Source organism: Parus major, chromosome 5 (assembly GCF_001522545.3).
Source record: "Parus major isolate Abel chromosome 5, Parus_major1.1, whole genome shotgun sequence".
NCBI lineage: Eukaryota > Metazoa > Chordata > Aves > Passeriformes > Paridae > Parus > Parus major.
Window position 1 is genome coordinate 14,604,749 of NC_031774.1, and position 11,789 is coordinate 14,616,537.

The following is an 11,789-nucleotide window of genomic DNA, read 5'->3' on the forward strand; positions in this document are numbered from 1 at the left end:
TGAACAATTTCTGCAGCACACATTTACATTTCTTGGGATGAGAAGATGCTGAAGGTCTGGGTAGGCACTGTGAGGGTTTCCCTCTTTGTGGCAGCACACTGCCATTGCCATCAATAAGCCAATCCATGCAGGTGCCACAAATACAGCCGTGCCTTCTGCCTTCAGAGCACCACTTTGCCATCCTTGACTTTTTTGAGGGGAGTTGGGTTGAGCACAATGGTCAATCCTTTCTCTGTGCTTCCCTGTCTAGCTTAAAATGCAGCACAATGACAACCTAAGTGCACCATGGAAGGAATTTAGAAGTAGAATTTATCAGTGGGGAAAGAAAAATGAAAGAAAAAGCTTGTAGCTTCCTCAGGTATTAGGGTGGAAATAGGGTGGATGCTAACTTGGGTACAGCTCTTTAATGACTGAATAAGTGGCAGTAATGAGGCAGTTCCAAGGTTTATAAGATGACTGCATTCATTTGCTCTAAATATCATATTTACTGATTTGTGCTGATTCGTCAGTTTGTGGGATTAGTTGCAGTTCATTGTAAGTTCTAACTGTATTTCCATGTATTGTGTTAAGACCTGATTCAAGAGTAGTTTTATTTGATAAAAACCAGATGTTCTTAAAAGAGACTCTCTCCTTCACAGTGCAAAACATTATTCTTAGCAATTGTATGTACCTTACAAAATTAATAAGCACAGCATCTCCCTGCGTGACATATGACATTATTATATTTTTCCCTGTTGAGGGACTTTTAAGCCATTGGGGTCATGACCTCTGTGCCTTATGAGAAATGGAAAAGCACATGGTTCCAATTTTATCTTCAACCCTGCCCTGCTGCTGACATGTATGTTTACAATACGGTTCATCTGTTGACCCTTCACTCACGTTTAAAATATTAGCTAACATTTTTTGGTCCCGATCTCAATGGTGCATGGCGATTAGCTTTTAAGACCAGTTGTTTTCTTTATTGCCTTTTGACATCCACATCTTATCCGAAAGCCCTTGACTGTTTTTCTAATTTGAAAACAGCACCAGCCACAAAAGCAGCTCCGGTTTGTCTGGATGCTCCTGCTCTCCTTGTGACGCCGGGCGCTTCAGATCTTTAAATACACAATATCACCCCACTTGCAGAGGAGATGGGAAACATCTTGCTCTGGTTGGAGATCTCCCTGAGGAGCTGCCTGGCTCTAACCCCGCTCTTGGCCGCTTTCAGTCCTGGCTGAGGTGGGTCAGGGTGAGCTCAGCCTGACGCGTCTCTCCTGGGGGACACGGTCTGTCCCCCAAGTTCTCCTGCACCAGACCCCTGGAGATGGCAGCTGGATCATGCTACAGGCGAGTCAAGAAGAAAACTCTCCCAGAGAAGCCAGCCCCCTTCCCAGTCAGGGCTGGGTGCTGAAAGAACACACTTTGACTTTTCAGCATGGAGAGAAAGAAAGAGCAATCAGCTAAGACTGAATTTTGAAAGGGGGGTGGGGCTAAAAACTGAGAAAGCTGCTTATTCTCCACTCCATTTTCCCTTACATCGAAAGAAAGCTAAAGGAAAAACGAAAGAAGTGGGGGAGGAGGTATTTCATTTCAATTTCTTTTTAATAAGGGGGAAAATTTGAATTGGAAAGGTAAGAAGTATTTTCCTTCTAAGTTAAAATTAGACAATTTAGAAAGATAGCTTTTGCACTTGAATGTCTTCAATTTTTTCCCCTTTTGTTTTAAATTTTATTTTAAAATTTTGAACAACAACATAAAATGTGCTCTGATAGCATGATTGTGAAAAGAAAGGAGTACTTTCACTTGTACAAAAGAAATTTATTTACTTATTTATTTTCACCATATGGTATCAAATGACATCTTATAAAGTGAGCTCATATAAATGGATGTCTCAACTCAAACTGCATAATAGGGCATCACATTCATTGTTTGCACAGTTCAAAATATTTTCACAATTCTGAAGCTTGGCGCTCTCAGTTTTCCTATAATCCACTGTCCCAGTAGATAGTTTCAATGTGCTTATTGATGTACTTGGCTTCCCATAAAAATTCTGTAAATAACTCCCAGGCCTCAAATGTACTAAGCTTATCATGCTGCTAAAGAGACCTTCAGAAGTGTTAATGCTTTCTTTTCAGGGGGTGAGAGCACAATCTCTTTTCAGTGGTGGTTATGGGAAGATATTTCAGTGACAACCAGGCAGATTCACGCTCACTGTTTCTTGGTGGAAGGGATATGGATATCACAGGTTCTGAAAACACGTACTTCCTTCAGGTTTCAACCATCATATATGTCCTCATAAACCTTAAGAAGGGCTGAATAATGACAGAGAGAAAAAAGCTTCTGACATCTGTAGGCTAGAGCCATTGCTTGGCACTGTGGGAAGAGCTGGCAGGGAAAGCTGAAGTGAGATGCTGTCCTTCCCCTAATGAGCACAGAAATGCACCTCGACACTACAGAGACACTGCTGTGTACAGCTATAAGCTCATGATAACTGCAGAGGGATTTCCTATTCTCTATGTTTGGGTAATCCCATGCACTCCCAGGTAATTTGGCTACACACAAATACAAATATTCACATGTATATTTGTTTAATAGCAAACTGATGTATTCCCAAACTATCCTGTTAGAGTCCAGTCCATAAATAATCTTGTTGAAGTGTTGAAGTCTTTGCTGTTCACAGGGAGTTGATACTAGCTGGAGAACCAGACCCTAGAATTGTCTTCCTTTGTCAGTCCTATAATTCCTTTAATCTTCTTCCTTTTTTTTTATTTATTTTTTTTTTCCTTTTCATTTTTCTTGATGCCTCCAGTTTCCAGGACAGATATTGGCCAAGACACTTGGCAACCCCATGTCTCAGGAGCTGATGCCAATGGCAGTTGGGGGAACAGCACTGGTGTTCAGTGTTCAGCATAATTGGCTTTTTTCCTCCGGGTAATGAAGACATCATACTGCTTCTGCCCTCCCATCCCTATAACCTCTGATCTGGGATGTGGAGTCTCTGGGAATGAAACATGGAGCCTCTCACTGCTGCATAAAATCAGTCAAAGCCAATGCCACCAGGGAAGCTGTTACTTGCCATGTTGGCAATTCACTAATCGCCTCCATTATCACGCCGGCAAGGCGGACAGATGGAGGCAGCACTCCTGAGTCATCTGAAAACTGTGGTCCATTTCCACATACAGCTATTTCTAAAAACTTCTAACATAGCCCATCTTTACTTCCTTTAGTTGCATCTTTGACTTTATGCAGGATTTAAAACTGTGTCATCAGCACATTGGATCTGTGCCAGTTAGGCACAACAAAGCTGCATTTTCCCCTTCAGCAAGTGTGTGCAAGTCAGATTTTGAAGGGGAAAAAACAACCCATATTCATATTCACCAGCTCAAAATGATGCTGTTTTTTATTAATATGTAATTTAGGAGGTTGGATTTCCTGTCTTCCACTCCACCAATACATAGCAGTGCAAGTAGAATACTTAAAGTTTTCTTAATGCCTGCGCTTGCCCACAATTTCTGTAACCTTGCAACAATGAACAGCAGAGATATTTGTTTCACAGCACTATCAGTAATGGTCAAATAATTAAAACATGGCCATAGAATTACTCTTTACATCCCTAAAAAGAGGCTCAGCAGCAGTAGGGCATAATGATCAAACAGCAAAGCCTTTCATATTGTACCTTTTCCATGATTTCTGACCTCACTGTGGAAATATTCATATTTTATCAATAAAGAAAAAGACAGTAACTTTTTGCAATGTGACACCTTTTGCAACATGACAATAAATGACTTAGTACAAGAAAATTTATTATGTCTCAGCATCCATTTTCTGCTATTTGCTTTCCATTCCACTCCCATAACCATAATTTAATGCTCCAACATGTGCAAGAGTACTGAAATGTATTTGACCTTCCAAATCAATTAAACTTGATTATTTCTGATTCCTCTGACACATGTGTCACCATCACCTTTACTTCATCTCTTTTGACCTGCCCCAGCTCACTGTTCTCCCTCTCCATGATTTTCAACTGATCTGTCTAGGAAAGGACCCTCCCTTTGCTTTGTTTTGTAAAAGCTTAGTGAGAAGAGGGCTGGGCCTTGAGGTACTACCATAACTCAAATATTATGATTACTATTAATAACAACAAGAGCAACAAGAATAGACATATATGTCACATTAATATTAGAAGTGCTGTGTTGACAGCTTCACTTATGCAGAGGTAAACACTGATGTTTAAAACCATAAAAAGCAAGGGAATGTCAAAGTGTACACTGACTTAAAAGAAGCTTTAACTGCTACAGCATTGTGGAAGACATAACAAGAAATGCTTCAGATACTACATACAGATTCAAGCACTCGTGTTACTTCACCCATTTTTGTGTGAATGATTTTCACACAAATCCTTTGCTGAAGTTCAGAAAACCATTGAGTTTTCTGTTTACTCAGATAATCCAGGTACAAAACAGTAACTCTAGTGAGTTCAGCAGAGAAAGGGACTCTACAAAGTAAAAAAGCACTTTCAAATTCTAACTGTAGCAGATGTTGTTTTGGTCATTTTTAGCTGGCTGTGAAGTTAGAGCCTCAGAACTGTGGTTTCATATGTGGTTCAAGCACTGGCTGCATTTACGCTGGGAAAAAAAAAAGGATTGTTGCATTCAGGATCTGGCATACATTGTTAAAAAAAAAAAACAACAACAAAACAAAACCCCAAACCATGTCTGTCTTCAATTATTTTCCATTACAGCATTGTCTGCATAAAATTGCTCCATGTTTTCCATTAAGGAGTGCCAAATAAGTGAGCATGTTAGGATATACAAATTCCAGTGGTGATGCTGCCCTTTATCAGTAAATAAGATGAAACACAATTCCCCTTGACCTGTGTGACATTTTCATACAATTAATCTGTGTTTTTCAAGGGTCCAGCATTATTTACCATATCTTCCATCAACAACTGAGACTGGGGACTCAGAGAAAATCCAGGCAATGCAAACTTACACTGTGCCTTAAAAGAGGTCTTAACTGAGGCTAAATGGTCAAATGCCTTGTAAATGGCCTGTTGCCAGAATATGCAAACAGGATTTTGGGGCTTGTCTTTTTGGTCTTTTTTCTAAAATTTGAGAGCTACATATCACAGAGTATTTTTTGTGTATTTCATAGGTTTCCATAAAGATGAGGCTCCACATGGCAATTTGGTAGCTCCTCAAAATCATCCTTTTTATCAGTAGTCTTTTTACACAAGGCTTTGTCTGCTTTCATATCCTGGCTATGTGGCTCAGACTCATTATGCTGGGGACAAGAGGAGACCCCAAGAGTTGGCACCTGGGGATCCTGGGCAGCCTCCCACCTGAGCAGGGCTTGGCCATCTCTTCCCAGAAGCAGAAGGCATGTGGGGGCAGTGAACACCAGGAAGCAGATCGTGCCGAACAAGATGCAGGGTCATTTCTAGGATGTAAGAATTCAGGAGGCACATTGTGATTTGCCATCTGTTAATGTTGTCCTGCACAGGACTGGTCCTGGGCTCAGCTCAGCTACAGTGAAGGTTTGTCTTTTTGCATCAATACTTATCAACACCTTTTATCAGCAAAAATAGTACAGGGCCCAGAGTAATTCCATTGTACAGCAGGAGTTAATATACTTGGCCTGTAGCACGCATGTGGCTACTTCTGCCAAGGGGTCTCAGTGAGCAAATTGGTCAGGTTTGGCAGTTCATAAATAAGCTGTAATTATCCACTGGAAGCAGCATAGCTATACCTTAACTACAACACAGCACTACCATTCCCTTATTAGTCTGAGCAAGCTATTGAGATATATACATCTAAACAGAATAAATCCGTAATCTTCACGTTGCTAAGGCTGTGCTACTGCCTCTTTTCCCTTTTCCTCATCAGTGCACTGCCCCCACCCCAGCAGTGCTAGCTGTAAACTCGAGACTGCATACTCTTGGGTACAGCCAGCTGTGCTGCTAGAGGGGAAATCTGAGCGTATGCACACTCCAAAATGAAACTCAAATAACAGCAGAGAAAACAAAACAAAGCTGCTTGTGTAAGAGAAGACAGAGTCACACTCTTTCACATTAATGAGGGAATGATGCCCAAGTGGAGTCTGACACTCCGTCACAGGAACATCTGCAGAAGAAGTTTTGAAAAGGTCAAGAAGTTATGATTTGCAATGGAAAAATACTCAACTGCTATCTGAGCTATTCTTAATTGAACTTGACAGAAGACGTGTGCACTGACACTACAAGGATATTCAGAAACTCAAGCTGGATCAGCTTCCTAATGGAGCAAGAGAGAAATATATCAACTGTTAAAGAGGCTGAGCTTTCACTGGAATGGTTGTTTTTTTTAAAAAAAAAACTTGATGTGATGAGGAACAAAAGCAATTACAGCACACACTGAACAAAATACATTTTAAGTACAGCTGCTAGTTCTTACTCTTTTTGAGGGGAAAAATCACTTATTTTGAGGGGACAAAATCAAAAATACAAAATAAATGAAGTTTTAAACTTAGTTAATGATTGTAGCTGAGTATTTGGTTAATAAAAGCAATCTATTTTTTTGTTCAGATTACATCCAAAAATAAGGGATTAGTGTGAAAGCAAAAAGCCATTGTGCTGAGAGAGCAGACTTTTTCTGAACAAGTACAACAGCTTTCTGTGTGCTGTGGGCTTCTTCAGGCAGGGTAACTGCCTTCTATGCCTTTGAGTAACTCCTAATGGGCTCCTGATGCTGACTAGATCCTAGAAAAAAAAAAAACTACACAGCCTCCCATCCTCCTCTCATTAAAAAAAAAAAAAAAATAAAAAAAATCGGAATCTATTTGATTACAAGAATCTAATTCAAAAACACACTCACCCTGCAAAATGGAACCAAGTCCTATTCTCCTGCCCATTTCACATACAGCTTGCATCTAGTTAGCAGCTAATACCACATTCCTTAGATATTTTCCTTTCCAGAAAGAAGATACCTCCAGCATCAACTTTCTTTAGCCCATACCATAGTTCAGTAGTAGCCTTTCCCAGGGCTTTTAATTCTACCTCAAATACTCAAATGTATTCTGTGAGCAATCTTTCCCACTAGAGAGGAAAACTACTGGTACTGCTCAGCATGTTGGGATGCATGCCAAATGCTTGGTAGCTCAGGCCCTTTGCTGGTAGGTGCTTACACCTGCACAGTCTTGTAATAATTTATTCTGAGAAAGGGGTAAGAGTAAAACCCTGGTCTAACTGAAGATAGAGGAATTTTTTCTTTAAGTTAATTTACTTACATTTGGATCTGCCAGGCACAAAATGGGAGTAGGAGAAATCAAAGAGTGGAAGAAGTGTGACTGACACATTTTGCTGAATAGTGCATTCCCTGACACGTCTGAGCTCAAACCTGACCTTCAGAATATGGGACTGGAAAACAAGAAGAAAGGAACTATATAATCCATAGTGACCTAAAGAAGAATAAAAGCTCCAAGTTTCCCACAGTAGGTGGGAAATAAGGGAAGTAAACCAAGTGCTTCTTTTATCCCTAGCTCTACCAGTGCCTTTCCATGTCTTTTCTGCATGTAGGAACTGCATGTGTAACTGGGAAGTAGTAATTTTCTAGTGCATGCCTTTTCAGCAGCTGTTAGGACATCTGGATAGAAATCCATCTGGTGCTTAGCAGAGCAAACACCACCATAAACTTTCAGAGTCCCCTTCCTTTTGCACAGTTACATGAATGTGAAACAACAGTGGGGCTCGGTAGTAAGTCTTGCTTCCAGAATGGGAGGTGGGGAACTTTGAAACGAAGGAAGATTTTTCAACATGGAGCTTCCTAAAACATCCTGACTCCTTTCAAAGTCTCAGGGACAAACTTTTGACTCCCCAAAGACAGCAGTATCTCCAAAGAATTGTAGATAGTTTGATTTCATCCCATCCCATCTCTTCCTGGGTATTTTTCCATTAGGGTTTGCACAGAGCCTGCAGGATTAGAGAAGCGCCAGCTCTGGGTCTGTCAAGCTCTGGTTCTGTTTTCAGTAGTTATATATAATATTGTGCTCTGTATTGAATTAAAACTACAATAAAAGTCTTCTCACTTGTTACTGTATTTGTGTAGCACTCAAATTAGATGGGAAGGGTTATTTGAGAGAAACTAATCCAATGCACATCTGAAACCACATCAGGTTTTAATAGAGCAGCTATCTACTAGCACACTGCACGGTCAAGTGGGGAAATTCAGCCAGATCTGTGTTGCTCAATGTCAAAGACAGGCAGAAATAGAGCTTCTGACTTGTCAACTCCCCACTGCCCAGGACAACAAGAACTCATAAAAAAAGTATAAAAAATCTTCTTGGTGGGATGATAGCTTAAAATGATTTTGTGCTTCAAACAATCATTTGCTCTCTTTACATTCCCAATGGAAATTTCTGGCACCTGAGAAGTGAATTGTTGTGAGGTTACTGGACTACACAAGAGCTATAGATGTGTCACTAGAAGAAGAAGGATCCTGTTTCAGGTTCCTGACCTGTGAAAGAGCCATGGGTAGAAGATATGCAGAGAAGATTTTAGGCTTCTTGAAATATTTTGGCCCTTAATTTTCTGTGCATGTGTAGCCTGACATAATATAAGGATTATATAATATATAATAATATAATATATTATATAATAATATATTTATATTATATCCAATATAATTTGGATGATATACAGAGTACCATGCAACTAGTTGCTACAAGAGATGCTCCTAACACAGGATCTACTAATTTACTATTTAAAGCTAAAAAAAGATTTGCTACTTTTTTCCAAGACCAATGTGGATTGCCTTGTATACACACAAAAGATTTGCACTGCACTCACAGAAGTCAGGTATGCAGTGTTAAAAATTTATCTTTCATAATTGCATCATATCTATTACAACAGTTTCTGATGTTACAATTGATACTAAATCATCTTTCATCATTCATAAGGAAGTGGAACAGCATATCTACCTTGACCCTAGAGGTATGGATATGCGAGTTGCAAGGAGAAACAACCTCAAAAGGGGACTCTTCCATGAAAATTGCTGCTCATTGGGCCAAAGGGCATGGCACTGGGTTGGGTCCATTGCATCCCCTACCATGCACCAGCCTCTGGGAAAATGGAGTGATATAATGGACTGCTAAAGACTACACTGAGAGAAATGGGTGTGGGGACATTGAAACATTGGGGTACACGTTTAGGGAAAGCCACCTGCTCAGTCAGTGCTACGGGATCTGCCCAATCCAATTTATTACATACTAAAGAAAGGGATAAAGGCCCTATAGCGCTCATAAAAATATGCTGTGGAGGACAGGCTGGGTTATTCTTGTTAGGCAAAGGCAAACCCATCCATGGGATTGCTTTTGCTCAGGGACCCAGAGGCACATCATGGGTGATGGGTGATGGACGATGAGGAAGTCTGATATGCTCCTCCAGGGATTTGAATCTTGGTGAGAATAGCCAATGATTTGATTTATATGATGCTAATTGTATATAATACTATATGTAATCCCTATTATCATTGCTGTATACGGTATCAACAGCATTACAGTAACAATTGCCCCGATTAATGAAGAATAAAATTTGAAGAAACTCTGGCAATAATAGAAGCAGACAAGCACAATGGTGATGGAACTAGAACTGGTTTCAGCGTGCAACTATCCAACACCACAGACCATTTCTCCTGCCCTTTAGACTGCTATGACAGATGGATCCCAAAATCATTGACTAAATAAACTCAATGGAAATTTTAAAAGGATGGCCCATGGGCAAAGGGAATGATGCCTGTGTGTATATATCCAAAGACAGGAAAGGATGCAAAAAAAGGAAAAGCAGAAAGGAAACTGCTGGTTTCAGTTCAGACAAAGTTAATTCTCTTCCTAGTAGCTGCTATAGTACTGTGTTTGGGATTTAGGAGGAGAATAATGTTGACACACTAATGTTTTAGTTGTTACTAAGCAGTGTTTACACTAAAGCAAACATTTTTCAGCTTCCTGCGCCACTCCACCAGCGGGTGGGCTGGAGGCATAAGAAGCTGAGAGAAGACACAGCCAGGACAGCTGACCCAGCTGGCAAAATGGCCATTCCACACCACAGAACGCCATAGCCAGTAAATAAACTGGGGGAAGTTGTCTGGGAGGAGCCAATCGCTGTTGGGAACCGGCTGGACAGCAGCAGGCAGGTGGTGAGTAATGCACTGTGCATCGCTTGTCTCTATCTCAGCCTGTGGAGTTCACTTTTTCTTCCCCAATGCTACATCAAACTGACTGTTTTAACCTACAAAACATTTGCTACCTTTTTAAGAGCAACATGGACTGCCTTGTATACACACACCGGATTTGCACTGCACGCACAGAAGTCAAGTACGTGATTAAAAAAAATAAATCCTGTATATTTACATAATATTAACATATTTACATAGTATTAACAGTTTAATATTTACATAATATTAACAGGTTTTGATGTTCAAATTGGTACTAAATTACCTTTCATTAACAAGCTGTTCACTGCAAGCAGTAAAGCACAGAAATACTAATTACAGTGGGAAGTTACAGATGATTTGGGGAAAGTTCATAAAGTTTAAAACTGAAACTGAACTGCAAAAATTAGGAACATACATGAACTGAGCTTTGGCTCAATAAGAAGATTGATAAAGACTGAGGGAAGTTTGCATTGGCAATTATGAATTGAGAATTTCTGTGGACTGGTACACTTGTAAAGTTGGATTGAAACCTCAGTAAATTACAGACATACATAAATACATGCACATACATATGCATATTCTAACTAAACATTAACATCTCCAACCTGAACAAGCCTTTTGGCGGATCAACACTGGGAGGGTTTTGTTTTTAGAAAGAGAGAATTAAAACAAGGGCTGCCCAGGACTACATTCTGCCCTGAAGCTCTGACTGAATTTATTTCTCATGTTATGTAGTTTATCAGGATCTTATCCATGGAATAGTTTGCTAAATTAACAGCTCAAACAGAATAGATTGCATTAAATGTTGTGGGTCAGGGGAAAATTAATTCCAAAGTTTTAAACTCTCAAGCCCAAATCCTGCACTTACATTACTGTGGATTTACGCCAGTGTAAATGAGAGAAGAATTTGGCCCCTGACCTTCTCCAAGCAGGTCATTATAGTTGAAATAGTAACTGATCTTAGAAAAACATTTTTGCTGCGAGGTATTTATTTCTGTATAAAGGTTTATGGAACATCATATTCTTTGCCCTTTAAGACTGATACTCACATATGTAAACACCACTGGGCCATAGCTTAATCCAACCTCTCTAAATCTGGCTAAAACAATGGAAATATCTTTTGAAACCATTGTGGGTTATATCCAATATAGTTAAAAACATCTGACTGCAACCGCAAATATGCTGGTATTTGGTTGTGCTATAAAAACATTTTTATGTCAAATACAACTGGGACTAATACAGTAAACTACACTTATGGTTAACCCTTGGAATGAACCACATTTAGATACTTGAAAGTTAAGGTAGTCTGCACTGATTACATGTTCTTATGGAGAGCATAAAATGAATGTAGGGCATAAAAAACTAATTACTAATAGTAATAGAGTAATTGGCACTTACATAGCACCTTCCAATCTATACTATAAACATACCAGAAATGTGATCAACTCCTGCAGCTACTTGCTGTCCTGAATGCTCAAGATAAAACTGAGCCCAAGTGCTGTTTGTTAAGTGGATAAACCTGTGGCCCCTTTCCCCTCCACACCTACGTGTGCTGGAGTGCACACACACACACACAGACACACAGACACACAGAGACACACACAGAGACACAGACACACACACACA

General features: G+C 39.9%; 1 protein-coding gene and 1 long non-coding RNA gene across 5 annotated transcripts in view; both read right to left on the reverse strand.

The window, feature by feature from the left end:
* The window catches only part of KCNQ1 (potassium voltage-gated channel subfamily Q member 1), a 333,756-nt gene that overhangs the window by 46,611 nt on the left and 275,356 nt on the right, over positions 1-11,789 (reverse strand). The window lies entirely within an intron of this gene.
* Positions 1,783-11,789, reverse strand: part of LOC107206274 — an 11,132-nt gene continuing 1,125 nt past the window's right edge. The window contains exon 2 of the long non-coding RNA XR_004497890.1: positions 1,783-5,418. This is a non-coding gene — a long non-coding RNA (uncharacterized LOC107206274). The remainder of the gene's footprint in view (positions 5,419-11,789) is intronic.